General features: G+C 36.7%; 1 long non-coding RNA gene across 1 annotated transcript in view; it reads left to right on the top strand.

Annotated features, from left to right (window-relative positions):
- The first annotated feature begins 4,663 nt into the window (after positions 1–4,663).
- Positions 4,664–22,699, top strand: part of LOC141278200 (uncharacterized) — a 121,968-nt gene continuing 103,932 nt past the window's right edge. Inside the window, exon 1 of the long non-coding RNA XR_012330547.1 lies at positions 4,664–4,739. This is a non-coding gene — a long non-coding RNA (uncharacterized lncRNA). The remainder of the gene's footprint in view (positions 4,740–22,699) is intronic.

Here is a 22,699-nt window from a genome sequence, read left to right on the forward strand (position 1 = left end):
TGTCAGAATGGCTGTTATCAAAAAGACAAGAAATAACAAGTGTTGTCAAGGATGTGGAGAAAAGGGAACTCTCATGCACTTTTGGTGAGACTGTAAATTGGTATAGCCACTATGGAAAACAGTATGGAGGTTCTTTAAAAAAATTAAAAATAGAACTGCCATACAATCTGGCAATTCCATCTCTGGGTATTTATCCAAAGAAAACAAAGACACTAATTCGAAAAGATATATGCACCCCTATATTCATTGCAACACTGTTTACAATAGTCAATATATGGAAGCATCTAAGTGCTCATCAGCAGATGAATGGATATGGAGTACATTGTAATTTGATATACAGGAAAGTCATATTTATTTTATAGGAACTGTACCAGTTTGGACTGAAAGGGTTAAGAGTTTGAAATGAAAAGAGAAGACCCCTGGGCCCCCAAATTTTACAGGCAAGAAGCAAGCAGAGAAAACCACTCAACTGAAGACCTGGGCACTGTTTTATGGAACATAAAAGACATGGGCACTGTTTTATGGAACATAAAACAGAGGGTGAAATCATGCTCTGAGGAGAATCACTCCATGGGAGCAGAGGTGGATTGTAATTAATGGACACTTCCTGTCCTCAGAGCAGTAGGAATTGGTGACATATGCTCAGTGGATTTTAAGGTTGTTATGGATAAGTGACTATTGTGTGTCTCCTGTTCCCCCCCCTTTTGGAATGAGAAGGTCTACTTCAGTTATTGTCTCTGTTTCCCCATTATATGGTTGGGTGACAGTAGGGGAAGACCCCTTTTTGGTTTTTATTCATATGTCTCTGAAGTTAAGATGCTGCACCCAAAGAACTGGGTTTGAAGAAATTATTCTCATCTGGACCTGATGTAGATAAAGAAATCCTGGTCCTCAAGCCTGGGCCTGATACTATAATAGAATGAAATTTTGAAATTTGGGGGAGAGGGTTGAGTGTATTTTACCTGAGGGAAGGAATTGTGGACAGAGGGCAGAATATGTGTTTCCAAAATTGGTCACAAAAATACTTCTCATCCCACATGCTAGTTTGCAATGTGACTTTTCCTTGACTGTATTAATTATGGAGTCTGTTTCTCCTCTGCGGGTATCTGGGCTATCCCTGGTCCCTGTTTGACCAATAGAATACAGCAGAAATGACTTTTTGTATCTTCCCAGTCTTGGCTTTAAAAAGTCTTTAGTTTCTGTCTTCACCACTTGGAAGCCAGTGGCCCTATAAGAAGCCCCACTATGCTAAGACCACCATGCTGTTAAGAAGCCCAGACTAGCCATGTGGAGAGAGAACAGCCATATGGAGGAACCCTTAGACACCAGCAATGTGAGTGAAGCTGTCTTGGATCTTCAAGCCCAGCCCAGTTACCAGCTGACTGCTGCTGACTTAATGTCCCTTGTGCAGCAGCAGAACAATACTGACCCATATCCGAACCCATATATTCATGAGAAGATAAAATAGTTATTGTTTAAAACACTTTTGGAGAAGTTGGTCATGTAGCAATAACTTCCAGTCTTATAATTCTCTAGCTTCCCCTGCATCAGCTGTTCAGTTTCGTTGGTATATGCCTGCCTGCAGTCCAGGAACAAACATAGCTGCTGTGCTTATTGGGCATGCTGATTTGTGCTGCCTATGCAGTTGTAGTTTTTGATCAATTATCTCATTTTGTGTTCCTCCTCCAATTCTAAGTTGTTAATTTATTGACTCCATAGAAAATTTATTTCTTCATAGAAAACAAAAGAACAGAACAAAATACAATATGAAGCAAAATTTCCTTCCTTTGCTGCATTTTTCTCCTGTGAATACTTTTCCTGAAATATGTCTTAATTTTAGTTTAATAGTTTCCTTCCTTTCATTCTCAGAACTTTAATGAATTTGTTTGTAATTTAATACATTTACAATCATTCAGTGTTTAGGTGGGAGGAGTGAACTTGAGTATATTCTGGAACAAGAAGTCCATTCATCCACATTCTAATCAACATTTACTCATTTAACTCCTTATTACTTCAACAAAAGGATTGTCTTACATAAAGCATCATATTAGGTCTTAAGCATATTCGGTAGGAGCTTACAATACAGTGAAGACGGCAACCATTTAAACAGGTAACTAGCACAAGTCAAGGTGAAATGAAAGCTGAAAGGAAGTCGCATACGATGTGTAGTTTGGTCACAGAAATGTAGGTCTTAAATCTGATGTGGGAGTGTGGAGATAACTTCACAGGGAAGGGAACATGTGAGCACCTAGCACTTAGCATAGTGTGCTCAGGTAGGCATATGAAGTATATTTAATTGAAATGTTTAATCTTGAGTCTGGTATAAGTATGCCTTCAATAGGTAGACAAGATAAGATGGATTTTCATACCCAGAGAAAAGCAGGAATAATAGCTTGAAAGAGCCAACAGTGGTAGCAGGAAGTTTCATAGCGTATCTGGAATACTGGATTTGTGGAGTGATGAAGTGACCCATTTGGCTCTAAAAGGGCAAAGAAACTGATGGCAGAATATAAATAATTTGTAAGGAGATATATATATTTCTTTTTAGTTGATACTGGGAAGATCTAGAATATTCTTGAATATAGTAGTGATGAAATATGAAAAGAAAATAATGATGGGATTATATTGACATGGAAATTGTTACAATATGAAAGATAAAGAATAGAGGAAAAGCAAAGAAAATTTCTAGATTTTTAGCTGGGGGACGAATATTTAGCTATTTTAGCAATGAAAACAAGCGATAAACTGTTAAATATTGCAAAAAATCTGAATCAGAGTTTTCCAATTGAATCTGTTTTCATATAATTAACACGGAAATTGTGGCAAAGGATGTTTCTGTGGTTCAGATACTCACTCTTGTCCTCCACAGCTATGATCCCATGACCTAGATTGTGAAATTGAGCTGCCACTTAGTCTGATTCATTAAACAACATCCTAAAAATAGCCACTGAAGTAGTAACATGAAATCTTACCAAATGGCTGTTAATGGGGATCTAAAAACCCATTATCTGGTAACTTAACGCATATTTCTTTTTTTCTGATAAAAATAGATTACTCAGATCATAGGTAGCTTTTAATTACATTTAAAGGAACTCACTGAACAAACTCATTTCTAGTGGAAATGCAATGAAATTCTTTTAGCCTCAATCCCAAGAAAAACGTGGTTAAATGATATTTCAAACCAAGCCAATTTATTGGATTTTATGGACAATATAGAAAATTTTATACCACACTTGTACCTGAAGTATTTGAAAAGAAATCCCATTGGATTCACAATTTTAATAATTCTTACATTTATGCCACATATTATATTATTCCATCACTTAAAAATTTTCTGAATTGTTAACTTATTTTCCCAACTTTCTCACTCCAGGCTTCTTACCTGCAGGTCTTCCCCTCTTGATTATGAAGGTCTCACCTGTTGTCTACTTATGAAAACTTCCTTTCAATAAGAGAAATTTTATTCAGTGTTACAAATGAGTAAAAGATGAATGGACTTCTGGCTGTCCTGAGCCTTGAAATCCTAAATAAAAATCAACTTTCTGAACTGTAAAAAATCTTTTATTTCTCTCCTCCTCATTCCACTCTGTCGTCTAATGAAACTAAGTTCATTAAGGTGTCAGTGGTTGATATTTCTCCCTGAGCATATTTGCACTTTAAAGGCTTTTTGGACAAATATCTAAAATACTGAAATAAAAAATTTTCAAAGATTTTGAAGCATGAAATGCAGGAAAAATGGAAGAGATGACAGGTGGTCAACTTGAAATTTCATGAAGTGAGTTTTCTGGGGAAAGGAATTTAATAATTAGGGAACAAGTTTGGGGAAGAAGTGTCTTCCCAAGATTCAGAAAGCACATCATACTGGGAACTATCAAAATTTTCACTTTATAAGGCCATCATTTGGTCAGCTAGTCACATTCCTTGTGTTTACATTATCTCAGCCCAGACCATCTGAAATTTAGTATATGTGCTGCCGAAGCGAGCACAGACCATCTGAAATTTAACTATGAAACAGACTAGTAAAGTTATCAATTATGAAGAAAAATCAAACAGGGGAAATACCTTTACTTAGAGTCAGTGGGAGTATTGGCACTTCTGTCTTATGAATGCCATGCTATTGGAAAACAGAGACAGTCAACATTGTAACTTGGAAATAAGAGCATACTATTAGATGTGGGCATAGAAAAAAATAAATGCACAGAAAGGATTTAAAATATTGATTTACACTGAGGGAAATAAAATGGCAAGTGGCAATGTTTTATTATGGTACTATGAAAAACAAACCTCCCAAATGTTCAAAACAAACAATTCCAGTATTACAAAATCTCATTAGCAATTAATCATAAGAGTATATAGACACAAATGAGATTAGAAATAATATTTCTAGAAGGTACTTTAGTTCCAAATCTGCATGGACATAGAAACCTTGAGCACATTAACATGACCTATTGTAATTAGAACTCAGCCAAGATAGGGCACTAAAGACAATTTATGGGATTGGAGCCCTGTAAGAGCTGCATAACCTGATGAATCATTTCCCCAAACTCTGCTGTAGTTCCAGGGCTCTCGTAATTCTGGTGATAAAAGCACCTAATGAAACAGTTCTGAGGAGGAAGCATGTTTATCAAACTTTACTAATTGTGTTATCCTTTCACTATCTCATAGCTGCACTGATGAGACCCTAAGGGAAGACTGTCTACTATCAAAGGAAGACTCCAATTCATCTCTACTTAAAAGGGGTAATTTTTCTCCTCTAAAAAAATAAGTTGGCAGTGAGAGGAAGATTATTCTTTTCTTTCAATCCAAGAGAAAATTGAATCTCAAACGGTAAAATAGTAAAAGGGTGTCTTAACCACTTCTTTCCTAATTTAGACCCCTTTGGCTACACTCCATTGGTTGTGCCAGTAGTCCTCATTTCAGAGTAAAAGAAAAGCTATATGTCTGGATTTATTTTTAACTATCCAACTTGGTAAAGGTATATTAAAACACAAATACAACATGCTATTTCAATTAGCATTGCAAAATTTATACCCAGTATTTTCTGCTTCTCCTCTTCTTATTCTTGTTTGTAGATTCAGAGAGAAGCAAATGGAACTGAAAATAGGATTTTTAAAAATATGTAATTTATTTTTATAGTCAGGTTTAAGTATAATTTATATACAGTAAAATTCATCTTTTTCAGGTGTGCAGTTCCATGAGTTTTGACAGATATATAGAGTTATGTAGCCACCACCACAGTCAAGCTGTAGAATACAAACATGGGCAATTTGTTTTAAAAAGTTCTTAGAGAAGGAGTGAGTTGAGGAATGATTGCAGTGGTAAAATGGAGTAAGTCAATTAGAGTGAGCAAAGCCATGAGAAAATAAGGCTGATTGTACAAAGGGAGGAAGAAAGAGGTGGTTAAGAGAGAAAAGGTAAAGAAATAGTGAAATAAAGGACATGGGCAAGAATGCAAGAATGGCAAGAATGCAAGAATGGCACTCAAATGATCAGGGTTGGGGATTTGGACCCGTGAAGGAGATCCTGTATATATGGTCTCCTTACCACCCCTTTCATTTTTTCCAGTCTCCTCTGTTGATCTTTCTCTCATAATCCTGCATGGTGGGACACTGCTTTAAACCACCTGTGCCTTATGTTGACTGTTGAATCCAGTTAATATATGGAGTAGTAATTTTCAAACTTTAGTATGATTCAAATTGTCTGTGGAGCATTTAAAAGTTTGTATGATTAGACACAGCTCCCAAAGATCATGATTCAATAATTCTTATATGGGACTCCTTTTAAAAGGTTGAAAAAACACTGCAATTAGATTTTGGAAAACAGAGTAACATATTTCAGTATCAAGGGTACTTAAAGACACAAAATATGCCATGAAGTGAGCACACAATGAGACCTATTCCTGCTAAAATGCTAAAATGCACACTACTCAAAGAAGACCCCTCTAGGCCCAGCTGTTAGTCCTTGCCCCATAGAGAGGAGGATGAGTGGGATAACTGGCTGCAGAATTGGAACAGCTGCCAATTACTCATTGTGGTCTTCAACTCCTCTTTACTCTCCCTTCTTTCCATTTTGTATATTAGAATATCTTTCTCTCCATTCCCTTCTCACTCTTTAAATACATCTCCTCACACAGAAGGGGCTGGTAGTCATTTATATTCAGACTAAAACCCATTCATTCTAGTTTATTAAGTCTCTTATTACCATTTTCTAATTATTTAACTCTAAAAAAACAAAAAAGATATTTTAACTCTTATAAAAGCAGGGACCACAAAACAGCAGCTTGCCAAATAAATGTATGTTTTATTCGGTAGATGATATTTTAAAAAATAATTTGAATTAGGTGCCAATATTTTAAAATGGAGATATTTTAGAAAAAAAAATGAAATTCCTCCTTGGTAAAATGTCTGTAATGGAAAATGCTTCAGAATAATCAGTATGTGCTACAGATCTGGCATATTAGCCTAGTTTTAGTCCTTGGTGGGTGAGATGATCAGCCAAATCGAGTAATTGGTAGAAAGGGCCGAGTACCTGAGACAGCTGTTTTAAGCCTCATTTTGCTTTCTTTCAAAAAGGGATTTTTAATGGTGAAATTCTGGTCTTTTTACTTATCTTGAATGAATGTTAGAACTAGTTTTCAGTAGTGAAACTAAAGGTATTCAGCAGGATGTATGCACCGGCTGCTCATGTATGTTTTAAAATCCTGCAGAGATGATTATGGGTCATGCCTGAGCACCCCAGGTTGTTCTCTAATCCATCCTTGTATATCCATTGGTTTAGGAGCTTTTAGGATTGCATCATACCAGCAAGAGGGTACAGAACAGTACCTCAGGAATCTTTCAGTTCCTGCCTTGAGTAAACCTTTAATAAGGCTGTGATCAGAGCACCTAAAAGGCCAGAGTGAGACATCTAGAAAGAACATGTTATATTAACTTTTTCTTTCCTTGCTTGCCACTCAGTGTATGTCTTAAAAAAAAGTCTGTGTGTGGCAGATTTTGGTCTAAAAGGTGCTTTCCTTGTAGCCTGGTAGTGAGTTTGTAGATGAGAAGCTAACCTGCATCACCCCAGACTTCTTTGGCCACCGCTGCTGTCTGGAAAAACCTAGAAGTTGTGCATTTCCAAACTGGATTATGTCCACTTGCAGTACTCCTCTTGAAAAATAAGGTTTGGCAACTCTAGGCCCCCACTATTTGAAAGGGAACAACCAGAAAGACCTGAGAAGTAGCTGCATCCTTTACTGAGTCATGTAATCTCTACTTTCCACAATAAACACCTCTTGCTCTTGCCTTAATCCCAGCCTGGTGCTCTTATTTACATTTCCTGCCTGGCCCCATGGGCATTGGTACCTGTGATCCCTCCACTGAAGGAATTTTAGATCCTGTGTGGGAGCAGATTTAAGCTTAGACCACTTATCTTGGTGTTCAAAATCATGTATATGAATAGCTCTGAAGATAAACTTACATTTATTCATTTTGGTTCTTAGAATGGATTAGATAGGCCTTGAGGCTCACTGAACTGTCCTTATTCATTTCTTTTCTCTTTCCTATTCTGTCATCTTATTCTTTCTCATCCTTTGCCCTTAATATCACAAAGCTGGGGCTCCAGAGGTTTTACCTCTCCCCACCCTCATAGTGCTAATGCTAGCTAATGGAAGCCATCTATAGCTCAGTGACCCATGGCTTTAAATAGGCCAGCAACTAGAGCACCAGAATTTAGAATGAGTAGTTGCTTCCAAAGTCCTCTGATGACTGTATGGAGGAGGGTACATCAAAGGAAGGATGCGGGTCCAGGACACAAAGTACAGCTGGTGGGAAATAAAGTCAGGAGTCTGTGACCCATTGTGTGTGTGGTGTGTGTGTGTGTGTGTGTGTGTGTGTGTGTGTGTGTGTGTGTGTGTGTGTACATGTGCAAATTATGGTGAATATTGAAGAGTATGCAGGTACATGGAGTCAGGGAAAATTTGAAGTTTAAATAATGAATCATCAAAATGAAAAGAGAAAAAATGAGGCATTACTACTATACAAATGAAATGTTCGTCTCTGCCTTTTGAATAAGCTGCCACCTATGTATTATTTTTGTTTCTTAACATCTTTATTGGAGTATAATTGCTTTACATTGTTGTGTTAGTTGCTGCTGTATAACAAAGTGAATCAGCTATAAATACACATATATCCCCATATCCCCTCCCTCTTTCATCTCCCTCCCACCTTCCCTATCCCACTCCTCTAGGTGGTCACAAAGCACAGAGCTGATATCCCAGTGCTATGCCGCTGCTGCCCACTAGCTAGCTGTTTTACATTTGGTAGTGCATATATGTCAATGCCACTCTCTCACTTCGTCTCAGCTTACCCTTCCCCCTCCCCGTGTCCTCAAGTCCATTCTCTATGTCTGTCCCACCCCTAGGATCTTAAGAACCTTTTTGTTTTTTTTTTAGATTCCATATATATGTGTTAGCATAAGGTATTTGTTTTTCTCTTTTTGACTTACTTCACTCTGTATGACAGACTCTAGGTTCATCCACTTCACTACAAATAACTCAATTTCATTTCTTTTTATGGCTGAGGAATATTCCATATTCCACATATTCCATATGTGCCACATCTTCTTTATCCATTCATCTGTCGAGGGACACTTAGGTTGCTTACATATCCTGGCTATTGTAAACAGTGCTGCACTGAACATTAAGGGACGTGACTTTTTAAAAAATTAAAAAAAAATTTTTTTTAATTTCTGAGATATACATTTTAAAGTAATAACTAGAATTATGACTTATAACATTATACCAGAACATATAAGATTTTTAGAAATTTCATGTAATGTCTGAAACATTTATATTAACATATTTCCATACAAGTAGCCCAAAGAAAGTTTAGTATTTTTTGTTTGTTTGTTTGTTTTCTATACTACAGGTTCTTATTAGTCATCAATTTTATACACATCAGTGTATACATGTCAATCCCAATCGCCCAATTCAGCACATCACCATCCCCACCCCACTGTGGTTTTCCCCCCTTGGTGTCCATACGTTTGTTCTCTACATCTGTGTCTCAACTTCTGCCCTGCAAACCGGTTCATCTGTACCATTTTTCTAGGTTCCACATACATGCGTTAATATGCGATATTAGTTTTTCTCTTTCTGACTCACTTCACTCTGTATGACAGTCTCTAGGTCCATTCACATCTCAACAAATGACTCAATTTCGTTCTTTTTTATGGCTGAGTAATATTCCATTGTATATATGTACCACATCTTCTTTATCCATTCGTCTGTTGGTGGGCATTTAGGTTGCTTCCATGACCTGCCTATTGTAAATAGTGCTGTAATGAACATGGGGGTGCATGTGTCTTTTTGAATTATGGTTTTCTCTGAGTATATGCCCAGTAGTGGGATTGCTGGATCATATGGTAATTCTATTTTTAGTTTTTTAAGGAACCTCCATACTGTTCTCCATAGTGGTTGTATCAATTTACATTCCCACCAACAGTGCAAGAGGGTTCCCTTTCTCCACACCCTCACCAGCATTTATTGTTTGTAGATTTTTTGGTGATAGCCATTCTGACTGGTGCGGGGTGATACCTCATTGTAGTTTTGACTTGCATTTCTCTAATGATTAGTGATGTTGACTAGCTTTTCATGTGTTTGTTGGCAACCTGTATATCTTCTTTGAAGAAATGTCTATTTAGGTCTTCTGCCCATTTTTGGATTGGGTTGTTTGTTTTCTTGATATTGAGCTGCATTAGCTACTTGAATATTTTGGAGATTAACCTTTGTCAGTAGCTTCGTTTGCAAATATTTTCTCCCATTCTGAGGATTGTATTTTCGTCTTGTTTATGGTTTCCTTTGCTGTGCAAAAGCATTGAAGTTTCATTAGATCCCATTTGTTTATTTTTGTTCTTATTTCTATTTCTGTAGGAGGTGGGTCAAAAAGGATCTTGCTGTGATTTATGTCATAGAGTGTTCTGCCTATGTTTTCTTCTAAGAGTTTTATGGTGTCTGGCCTTACATTTAGGTCTTTAATCCATTTTGAGTTTATTTTTGTTTGTGGTGTTAGGGCATGGTCTAATTTCATTCTTTTACATGTAGCTGTCCAGTTTTCCCAGCACCACTTATTGAAGAGGCTGTCTTTTCTCCCTGTATATTCTTACCTCCTTTATCAAAGATAAGGTGACCATATGTACGTGGGTTTATATCTGGGCTTTCTATCCATTGATCTATATTTCTGTTTTTTTGCCAGTACCATACTGTAGCTTTGTAGTATAGTCTGAAGTCTGGGAGTCTGATTCTTCCAGATCTGTTTTTCTTTCTCAAGATTGCTTTGGTTATTCAGGGTCTTTTGGTTTTCCATACATATTGTGAAATTTTTTGTTGTAGTTCTGTGAAAAATGCCATTGGTAGTTTTATAGGGATTGCATTGAATCTGTAGGTTGCTTTGGGTATTATAGTCATTTTTACAATGTTGATTCTTCCGATCCAAGAACATGGTATATCTCTCCATCTGTTTGTATCATCTTTAATTTCTTTTATCAGTGTCATATACTTTTCTGCATACAGGTCTTTTGTCTCCTTCGGTAGGTTTATTCCTTGGTATTTTATTCTTTTTGTTGCAGTGGTTTGTAATGGGAGTGCTTCCTTAATTTCTCTTTCAGATTTTTCATCATTAGTGTATAGGAATGCAAGAAATTTCTGTGCATTAATTTTGTATCCTGCTACTTTACCAGATTCATTGATTAGCTCTAGTAGTTTTCTGGTAGTATCTTTAGGATTCTCTATGTATACTCTCATGTCATCTGCAATCAGTGACAGTTTTACTTCTTTTCCAATATGGATGCCTTTTCTTTTTCATATCTGATTGCTGTGGCTAAAACTTGCAAAACTATGTTGAATAATAGTGCTGACAATGGGTAACCTTGTCTCGTTCCTGATCTTAGAGGAAATGGTTTCAATTTTTCAATATTGAGAATAAGGTTGGCTGTGGGTTTGCCATATATGGCCTTTATTATGTTGGGTAAGTTCCCTCTATGCCTACTTTCTGGAGAGTTTTTATCAAAAATGGGTGTTGAATTTTGTCAAAAGCTTTTTCTGCATCTATTGAGGTTATCATATAGTTTTTATTCTTCAGTTTGTTAATATGGTGTATCACATTGATTGATTTGCATATATTAAAGAATCCTTGCATTTCTAGATAAATTCCACTTGATCATGGTGTATAATCCTTTTAATTTGCTGTTGGATTCTGTTTGCTAGTATTTTGTTGAGGATTTTTGCATCTATGATCATTAGTGATATTGGCCTGTAGTTTTCTTTTTTGGTGATATCTTTGTCTGGTTTTGGTATCAAGGTGATGGTGGCCTCATAGAATGAGTTTTGGAGTGTTCCTCACTCTGCTATATTTTGGAAGAGTTTGAGAAGGATAGGTGTTAGCTCTTCTCTAAATACTTGATAGAATTCGCCTGTGAAGCCATCTGGTCCTGGGCTTTTGTTTGTTGAAAGATTTTTAATCACAGTTTCAATTTCAGTGCTTGCAATTAATCTGTTTATATTTTCTATTTCTTCCTGGTTCAGTCTCAAAGGTTGTGCTTTCCTAAGAATTTTTCCATTTCTTCCAGGTTGTCCATGTTATTGGCAAATAGTTGCTTGTCTTAATCTCTCATGATCCTTTTTATTTCTGCAGTGTCAGTTGTTACTTCTCCTTTTTCATTTCTACTTCTGTTGATTTGAGTCTTCTCCCTTTTTTTCTTGATGAGTCTGGCAAATGGTTTATCAATTTTGTTTTTCTTCTTAAAGAACAAGCTTTTAGTTTTATTGATCTTTGCTATCATTTCCTTCATTTCTTTTTCATTTATTTCTGATCTGATCTTTATTATTTCTTTCCTTCTGCTAACTTTGGGGTTTTTCTTTTTCGTCTTTCTGTATTTGCCTTAGGTATAAGGTTAGATTGTTTATTTGAGATCTTCCTTGTTTCTTGAGGTAGGATTGTATTGCTATAAACTTCCCTATTAGAACTGCTCTTGCTGCATCCCATAGGTTTTGGGATGTCATGTTTTCATTGTCAGATTTTTCTAGGTATTTTTTGATTTCCTCTTTGATTTCTTCAGTGATCTCTTGGTTATTTGGTAGTGTATTTTTTAGCCTCCATGTGTTTGTATTTTTTACAGTTTTTTTCTGTAATTGATATCTAGTCTCATAGTGTTATGGTCGGAAAAGATACTTGATATGATTTCAATTATCTTAACGTTACCAAGGCTTGATTTGTGACCCAAGATATGATCTATCCTGGAGAATGTTCCATAAGCACTTGAGAAGAAAGTGTATTCTGTTGTTTTTGGATGGAATGTCCTATAAATATCCACCTTGTTCAATGTGTAATTTAAAATTTGTGTTTCCTTATTTATTTTCATTTTGGTTGATCTCTCTATTGGTGATAGTGGGGTGTTAAAGTCCCCTACTATTATTGTTTTGCTGTTGATTTCCCCTTTTGTGGCTGTTAGCATCTGCCTTATGTAATGAGGTGCTCCTATGTTGGGTGCATAAATATTTACAATTGTTATATCTTCTTCTTGGATTGATCCCTTGATCATTATGTAGTGTCCTTCTTTGTCTCTTGTAATAGTCTTTATTTTAAAGTCTAGTTTATCTGAAATGAGAATTGCTACTCTAGCTTTCTTTTGATTTCCATTGACATGGAATATCTTTTTCCATCCTTTCACTTTCAGTCTGTATTTGTCCCTAGGTCTGAAGTAGGACTGTTTTAGACAGCATTATAGGGGTCTTGTTTTTGTATGCATTCAGCTAGTCTATGTCTTTTGGTTGGAGCATTTAATCCATTTACATTTAAGGCAATATGTATGTTCCTATTACCATATTCTTAATTGTTTTGGATTTGTTATTGTAGGTCTTTTCCTTTTATTGTTTTTCCTGTCTAGAAGAGTTCCTTTAGTATTTGTTATAAAGCTGGTTGGTGGTGCTGAATTCTCTTAGTTTTTGCTTGTCTGTAAAGTTTTTAATTTCTCCATCAAATCTGAATGAGATCCTTGCTGGGTAGAGTAATCTTGGTTGTAGGTGTTTCCCTTTCATCACTTTAAATATGTCTTGCCACTCCCTTCTGGCTTACAGAATTTCTGCTGAAAGATCAGCTGTTAACCTTATGGGGATTCCGTTGTATATTATTTGTTGCTTTTCCCTTGTTGCTTGTAATAGTTCTTCTTTGTATTTAATTTTTGATAGCTTCATTATTATTATGTCTTGGTGTGTTTCTCCTTGGATTTATCCTGTGTGGGACTCTCTGCACTTTCTGTACTTGATTGACTATTTCCTTTCCCAAATTAGGGAAGTTTTCAACTATAATCTCTTCAAATATTTTCTCAGTCCCTTTCCTTTTCTCTTCTTCTGGGACCCTTGTAATTTGAATGTTGGTGTGTTTAATGTTGTCCCAGAGGTCTCTGAGACTGTCCTCAGTTCTTTTTTTTTTTTTTTTTTTTTTTTTTTTTTGCGGTACGTGGGCCTCTCACTGTTGTGGCCTCTCCCGTTGTGGAGCGCAGGCTCTGGACGCGCAGGCTCAGTGGCCATGGCTCACGGGCCCAGCCTCTTCGCGGCCTTTGGGATCTTCCTGGACCGGGGCACGAACCCGCATCCCCTGCATAGGCTGGCAGACTCTCAACCACTGCGCCAGCAGGGAAGCCCTGTCCTCAATTCTTTTCATTTGTTTTTCTTTCTTCTGCTCTGCAGTAGTTATTTCCACTATTTTTATCTTCCAGGTCACTTATCTGTTCTTCTGCCTCAGTTATTCTGCTATTGATTCCTTCTAGAGAATTTTTAATTTCATTTATTGTGTTGTTCATCATTGCTTGTTTGCTCTTTAGTTCTTCTAGGTCCTTGTTCAATGTTTCTTGTATTTTCTCCATCTATTTCCAAGATTGTGGATTATCTTTACTATTATTACTCTGAATTCTTTTTCAGTTAGACTGCCTATTTCCTCTTCATTAGTTTAGTCTGGTGGGTTTTTACCTTGCTCCTTCATCTGCTGCATATTTCTCTGTCCTCATGTTGCTTAACTTACTTTGTTTGTGTTTTCCTTTTTGCTGGCTGCTGGTTCGTAGTTCCCATTGTTTTTGGTGTCTGCCCCCAGTGGGTAAGGTTGGTTCAGTGGCTTGTGTAGGCTTCCTGGTGGAAGGGACTGGTGCCTGTGTTCTGGTGAATGAGGATGGATCTTGTCTTTCTGGTGGGCAAGACCACATCTGGTGGTGGGTTTTGGGGTGTCTGTGAACTTAGTATGATTTTAGGCAGACTCTGTGCTAATGGGTGGGTTTATGTTCCTGTCTTGCTAGTTGTTCAATATGGGGTGTCCAGCACTGTAGCTTGCTGGCCCTTGAGTGGAGCTGGGTCTTAGAGTTGAGAGACAGATCTCTGGGAGAGCTCTCGCAGAGTGATATTACGTGGGGCCAGGAGGTCTTTGATTGACGAATGTCCTGAACTCAGCTCTCCCACCTCAGGCACTCAGGCCTGACACCCGGCCAGAGCACCCAGACCCTGTCAGCGACACAGCTGTATGGTGAACAGGAGTTAGATGGTGAAAGGAGTTGAGCAGCAGTGGACAGGGAGAGAGTGCTCAGCAGCTCAGAATGAGGAAGGCCAATATCTGTTCCCAGATATTTCAGTTCACAATTCTGTATTCTTGCTCACATCCCTCATTATGAGCATCCTTTTCTGACACCTTTTCTGGGAGTAGGAAGGGTTTTAAGAAGTTAGTTGCGGTTCTCAAATGTATCTGTCATTCAGGTAGAGGTTGTCACTGGTCCCTTGTGGACCTGTCTGTGAAGCTGCTTGGATGTCTTCAGTGACATGGCATCTGCCTTCCCCAGAATGAGTGACCCCAAACTGGCTCCATTGGCTCCACCCTGGCGGCCTCACAGACCCTACGCACAGCGCGCTGCCCACCTCTTCCCACCCCCTTACCCAACCCACCTATGTATTCTTAAATTCCATCAGAATCATGGTTATGTATGTCATTAAATAAAAGCACAAGTATAATTGTTATATTATTGATTTAAACAGAAATATCTCCCTTTACTACCATTCTCAAAGATTGTTGCTTGTTTAATATAGTCATATACAAACCTTCATGAGCAGTTATTTACTTAAAAATATAGAAGAGCCATAGCAGTAGGAATTTTGTTTCACTTGTTCACAGTATCCCCAGTACCTCAACTAGTTCTTGGCACATAATAAGATGAATTTTTTTAAATGGATGAATGGCTGTGTATACGTTTGTGAGAGACAGAGAGCAGTCTCTGAGCATTTGGGTGGAGAAATGTAGTAATCTCTGTTATTACATCATTGTTGTATTATTGAATAAAATTATGGAATAAAATGTATTACACTTCCTATATGTACATTTCTTTATATAAAGACTCAAACTGTTCAAGATTTGCACAATGTTAATATTAAATGTAAGATGTGTATTCTTTGATTCACTGATATAAATTTTAGTTCATGAAAAAAATTACAAAATTCTTACTGACAGTAGTTTTCACTCAGTTGTGGTAAACAGGTGTTCTGCATTAGACCTCAGAAAGTAAAACTCTTCTTCCCTTTCCCAAACAAAATAAAACAGTCAGTGGCCTAATCTTGAAATCACTTCATCTTTTCATCAGGGAGGATGTGAATATGAGTTAGTAATTATTTAGTGAGTACTTGAGTTCTTTCTTGAAATATGTTAATTGGTACAAAATACCATCATACCTAGCACTCCTGCAAATTAGTATTGTGCTGAATTCAAACCCTCATCACTTGATTGACATATATGTCAGAAATCTAGCCCTGAGGAACCTAACATTGTAATTTGTGGTATTTTTCATATTATCATTGTTTTGAGACTTTGAAATATTGGGAGGAGAAAAAGTAACATTGATTTTGACCACTCTGCCACTGTGCTTCTAGCTAAGCATGTGGAGAATTGTGAAATAGAAAGAGATAAGATAAAGGAGAAATTCAGAGGATCAGAATAAAGTCCCCTAAAAGTCAAAAAGAGCACTTTTTCTTTCCTTTCTTACATCACTTACACTTCTGTACTAATAATAACAGTGCCTCTGTTCCATCTCTGCCCTGGCTCTGGGGAAACCTGGTTCACTCTGTTCCACTAGGGCACATAGCCCTTCTGCACTCCTTAGTATCTAGGGCCCTACCCTCTAGTTAAGAGGATTATGAGTGTCCTGGGCCACAAAGAAGGCTAGTCCAGCATAATTCAAATGGGGCTGAGAAAAGACTCAGGGCAGATATAGCAGACACTGATCAGCAAACTGGGAAGTCCTCACCACATAGCACCCATAAACAAGCCAGAATGGCTCTTTGCCCCTAATTGCAGAAAGTGCACACTCAGAGGCATCTGAGATGTCGGTGCTATTTCAGCTGTGCTGAAATTCTTGAAAAGACAACTGATGGTGCAAGGTTGAGGGGAGGTGGGGTACTCTCTCCTGGCCATGTGTTCATTTCTAATCAGCTTTTTTTTTTTTTTTTCCTACCAATCTCTGTCATTCATCCCCTCCCTCAATTCCCCTGCTTTCCTCTAACCTGTTAAATACTGTCTTTTCTAGGGGATAGATGACCTGGGCTTCTTTCATTTTTCCCAACCTATGTTTATGGCATTAACTTTGTGCCCTGAGTTTTTCAGGGCTTGAGGATTTGAAACTCACAAAGACTAGCCTCAGTGGTGATGTTCTGATTTAGCCTGAATTTAGCGCTATATGTATGCAGGGTGTAGGGATCACTGTGAACTTACAAAGAAATTCTGTTTACTTGAGTTTGAACAATATAGTGCTTGATAAAAAGGTCATTAATTGTCAATAAATTAATATTCAATATACTAATTATCAATTTAAAATTTTAGTTTATTATAAGTAACATTTTACTTTATTATACTTATAAGCATATAAGTAACTTTTTTTTTTTTTTTTTTGCGGTACGCTGGCCTCTCACTGTTGTGGCCTCTCCCGTTGCGGAGCACAGGCTCCGGACACTCAGCGGCCATGGCTCACGGGCCCAGCCGCTCTGCGGCACGTGAGATCTTCCCAGACCAGGGCACGAACCCACGTCCCCTGCATCGGCAGGCAGACTCTCAACCACTGCGCCACCAGGGAAGCCCATATATAAGTAATTTTGTAATAGTGTTTTACACTTCAGATTATGCTTATTTATTTGGACAAGAATCATGTATCAACTTTCGGTTTGTTTTTACTTTCATGAAAATTACTGTTATCTGTTTTCTTCCTTATACTAAATATTAGCATATGTATAAAAAAGGAGAGGGCTTCCCTGGTGGTGCAGTGGTTGAGAGTCCGCCTGCCGATGCAGGCGACGTGGGTTCGTGCCCTGGTCTGGAAGATCCCACATGCCGTGGAGCAGCTAGGCCCGTGAGCCATGGCCACTGAGCCTGCACCTCCGGAGCCTGTGCTCAGCAACTGGAGAGGCCACAACAGTGAGAGGCCCGTGTACCGGAAAAAAAAAAAAAAAGGGGAGGGTATCCCTACAGAAAGGAAACTACAAAAGTATTCAGTAAATACAAAGACTAAACACATCTTTGAATTAAAAGAGTGAGTAAATAACAATGAATAGCAGATGAAGAAAGGAGAAGGAAAAAAGACAAATGGGTGGATAGAAAAGTATAAAAAGTCAGAGACTGAGCGATTCTAAAATAAGTTAGAAGTAAACTCATATTTAACCACACATAGAAGAAAGAAGAAGACAATGAATGATCCACTCAAACACACAAGAATGGCTTTTGCCTAGTGCTTGATGCATGTTAGAAACTCAGCACATGTTTATTAAATGAGAAAATGAAAGAAACACAGGCAGAGAAAAAAACCCTGCTGAAATAAAGGATCCATACTGTGACCTTTATACTGCATGTAAAGACTTAAATCCTAATGTGATTTTACCAAATATGTATTGTTTAGGCATAAATGCCTTCAGTGTTTGAAATAGTCTGGTTCACGTAAAATAAAAGACTGTCTTGTTTAACCATAGTCGAGTGCTGACAGTCTCTGCTGTTGGAAGGAGAAAAACATGTAATTTAGTACAGAAGATAATTTAAAACTTTTAAAAAAGTATATCATGAAGCAATGTCTAGGTTACACATATTCAAATAAAGAATTTTCTCTATTAATCATGATTTTCATAGGAAAACATTAAAATTAGTATTGTTTTTCTCTGGGACATAAAATTATTGGGTAAGGCATTTTAGAAAACTAAAAAGTCAAACTTGTCAAAAAAGTTATCGTAAGAGTAAGTGTCCAAGCATTGAAAAATGGCTATGTAAATAATGATACACCTTAATTGAATTTTAAAAGCTATGTAATCAATTATAAACACTCTTACAAAGAATTATGTTACAACTATGTATAAGTGAATGTAAATACACAGGAGTTGGGAGAAAAATTAGAAAAAATAAAAAGTTTTAATTAAATTTTTATTAATATTTAATTTATTAAATTAATATTTAACTTATTTAAATGGTAGGATTTGAGATTTCCTGTTTTTATTTCTGACTGACATATTAGTTCCGTAAAAAGTGAAGAGTTGTCAAAGACCATTCACAAAATTTGTTTTCTACACGTGAATTTCCCCAAATCAACATTTCCTGTATGTTCCTTTGAAAACCTATAGTGAAATTATTACATGAAATTAAGTTTTCCAACTATGGGACTCACACTTTTTCATTAGATGAATAAAGGACTATCCTATTGTTTAGTGCCTATGAGATCTGTCATTTACCTTTAGTACGTTTTCCAGTGTTTGTTTTCGCTAGTGAATTTCTGAAGGAGACAAGATCTGGTGTCTTCAAAACTTATTCTTCCTTGGGTCATGTTTTGGTTGTTTAAGGTCATCACTCTTATAGAGGAGATGGATGATGGGTTCTTCAGAGGTGAAAAAGTAAATTTGTTCAAGACATTTCATCAATATTCTTTATGCAAATTATAAGGCTGTGTAATTTTTACTGCAATTATTATTATTATTATTTTTTTGCGGTATGTGGGCCTCTCACTGTTGTGGCCTCTCCCGTTGCAGAGCACAGGCTCCGGATGTGCAGGCCCAGCGGCCATGGCTCACAGGCCCAGGTGCTCCGCGTCATGTGGGATCCTCCCGGACCGGGGCACGAACCCATGTCCCCTGCATCGGCAGGTGGACTCTCAACCACTGCGCCACCAAGGAAGCCCCTTACTGCAATTATTGATAACTAGTTAATCTAACCTTTGGCATCAGTTAAAGGCAGTGAGGTGGAGGCATTTGTTTTAAAAAAATCAATGAGGTTTTTCTTTTTTTTCCTGAAATATCATCCAATAAAATAATGCTTGGAATTATCCAGTTGCAGAATTCTCATTACTTAGACATAAAATGTATATAGGCCATCAGCAGAAAGCTCAGATTGTGATAGTGATATTAACAGACAGAATTGACACTGGGTCCTAATGGTACCTAGCAAATATATTTTTGACTTGAGCAGTTGTCATTAATTCCACCTTGATTTATCAGTGCCACCAACTTTCCTCACTGGTTTTCCGTATCATTTAATAGTTCTTGAGATCTGTAGCTCACCAGATTGAACGAGAACCTGAAAGCATCAGTCTTTCAAAAACATATCTCAAGATGAAGGAGAGGCAGAGAAGGTGCTCTTGATTTCATCCTGTTTAATTTTATTTACCTAAATGATTATGTTTTATTAAATTTGAAATATATGTTTAGAGTTTCAAGAATAAGGATATCTGATCTTGAATGTTAAACAAGTTAAGCTGAGCCTGGTGAAAATGGGAAGTAGTAGAAGACATGAAAAACAGAGGATGACGGAAGTTAACATAAATTGAGGTAGGATACAATTATTAAAAAGCAAAAGTGTTTGATAATAAGTTTTCTGATGTCTTGTACATAGTAGGCATGATGCAAACTTTATTTAGGTTTGTTTAAGTAGTATACAGCTCAAAACAATTTTATTCTTCTGATTATCAATGTAGTCTACTTTGTAGACTGAGGATCTGAGCCACTTTATTTTGATGGTTGTTTCGGGTGTCACATGAGCATATGGGTGTAATAAGGAAGAAGAAAGATAATTCAGGTCATGTTAAGTTCCTGAGGAATGTTGCTAATTCTACTTTAATGCACATCCATTAGAGTATGCATTTTAGCTCTAGAATCAAAATTTGAAAACTTCATGCATTTTCATAGAATTATCTCATAGTTTATATCCAAACTCTCTATATCTGATATATAATTATTTGTCTATGGACAGGAGATCCACAGACTTTACTTATTGGTCAGTGAATTTTCTTTATTATATTGTTTTTTTTCTCTCCCTTTATTCTTACAGTTAGTGTCCATCTTCAACAAAAATGAATGATTTTTCTATTTTTGCACTTGGGAGATTTTTTCTTTCTTTTTCTTCTTTTTAAGATCTGAAAGAATTACTTTTCACTATACAAGATTTAGAATTTTATGTATCCCTTTTCTCTTACTTTTAAATTACTCAGATTCTTTAAACTTGTCTGTATTCTGCTTGGCTAAAGATATTCGAAAGGATGAATATAAGAGAATTTACTTGGAGGATGATACTTCTCATTAAAATATGAATAGAAGTAGGGACTTTGGGTAGTATTTAATCTGTCAGATGTAACACAAAAGATAATTTTCTTTGGAAAGTAGATCTTACAACTGCAAGTCAATTATTTAATAAGAGTTAGAAGCTTCTCTGCTCTTCCTTCAGAAATGCATGAAATAAGCATTTACATTTTTTATATAAATTACTAAATTCTTTAAATACACCCTATTCTCTCAATGTTCTCTCTGAAAACTTAATGTTATGAGGTACGTCCATTACAGGTCATCTTTTGATCCTGGAAAATAATGTGCATTCTTTAGGAAATTATATATATATATATATATATATATATATATATATATACACACACACATATACATACACACACACACACATATGGAGAGAGAGAGAGGGAGACAACTTTTTAGAACTTTGTCATGGTACTTCAGGCATAGTTTTCAGTATTTACCCATAGAGATTAAAAATACCTATTCCTAAACTCATGTCCTAGAAACCTTATTTAATGGTTCTGGACTGAGGCCCCGAAATGGCTATTTTTAAGATGCTCTTTGAGTAACTACACAATGGATTTGAGGAATACTGATGTACATAATATCAATAGTCCACACATTTGGGGAATCATTTGATTATTACTTATTTCTATTAAGTCATCATTGTATGTATATGTATATATAGCTTTATATAACATTATATATGTAGCTTTGTATAATATATATAATTAAAGTTATATAATACTTTATATAAATTATAACTAAGTATATATATATCTCACTTATTATTTTGTGAGCACAATGGGAGATAATTATAATTATGGATCAAAGGACCATCATATTAGTTTCCTGTGGCTGCCACAACAAATTACCACACATTTGGTGGCTAAAACAACAAAAATGTATTCTATCACATTTCTGGAAGCAAGAAGTTCGAAATCAAGGTGCCAGCATGGCCATGCTCCTCTGAAGGCTCTAGCAGGGAATTCTTTGCTTTTAACCAGCTTCCGGTAGCTCCTGGCTTTCCTTGGCTTGAGGCTATGTAACTCTAATCTCTGCCTCCAACCTCATAATGACCCTCTCCTCTGTGTGTCTCACTGTTTCAGATCCCCCTCATCTCTCTTATAAGGACACTAGTCATTGGATTTAGGGCCCACCCTAAATTTTGCATAATTTTATCTTGAGATCCCTAATGATATCTGTAAAAACCTTGTTTCCTAATAAGTCACATTTACAGGTACCAGGGTAGAGACTTGGATATATCTTTTGGGTGGGTACAGTTCAGCCCACTACAGCTATACATTTTCCATTTTCATTTTGAGGCAATTGACTTTCGTCAATCATTTGAGCAGCCTATGGCTTTTTCAGTTATGAAACAATAATAGTGACCCATTCCTTTAAAAACTATCTGACTTACTAATCATTTATTTATACTTTATCCAGTTCCTACTGAATAACCTGGGTTATTAACAGCATTTTTAAAATCCCTGTTTCTGCATGGTCCACGCAGGATGTGGCATGTGAAATTTGGTAGAAATGGCCAGTATATATTTATAGGATACTGGTGCATAGAAAACATGGGTTTCATCTTGATCTTAAGCTAGCACATGATCTTTTTCACAACTGCAGAAAATGGGAAAAGCCAGACATTTTTGAAAGAAGTAAACAATGGTCCTATAAGAAATATGTAAGCAAAGTCATTTTTGCAGTCATTATTTTACAAACCATTAGTGGAGATGCTGTCATTTCCTCCCTGCTTATACCACTCATTTTAGAGATGATACCATGTCCTAGACATGGATAATCATATCAGGGGAGAATAACAGAATTTCTGGTTCAATCAGATTATGTCTCCAAGAAATTTGAAAGTAACCTCCAAGTATGAATCAATTGCATGGTGTTAGGTACTAGGACTGAAAGATCATGGTGAGATCAGGCCAGATCAGATGACCTAGCAACGCAAAGCCACTTAAAAAGTATAGAGATGGAGAAGCAAAACTCGAACACTTTGCCGAAGAACCTGGATTAACAAAGGTGAATGAAATCCACAAACATTCACACAGGAGCAGGCATGAGATTCCATGCGATGTGAAAGCAGCTGCCTAACAG

Source organism: Tursiops truncatus, chromosome 3 (genome assembly GCF_011762595.2).
Source record: "Tursiops truncatus isolate mTurTru1 chromosome 3, mTurTru1.mat.Y, whole genome shotgun sequence".
NCBI lineage: Eukaryota > Metazoa > Chordata > Mammalia > Artiodactyla > Delphinidae > Tursiops > Tursiops truncatus.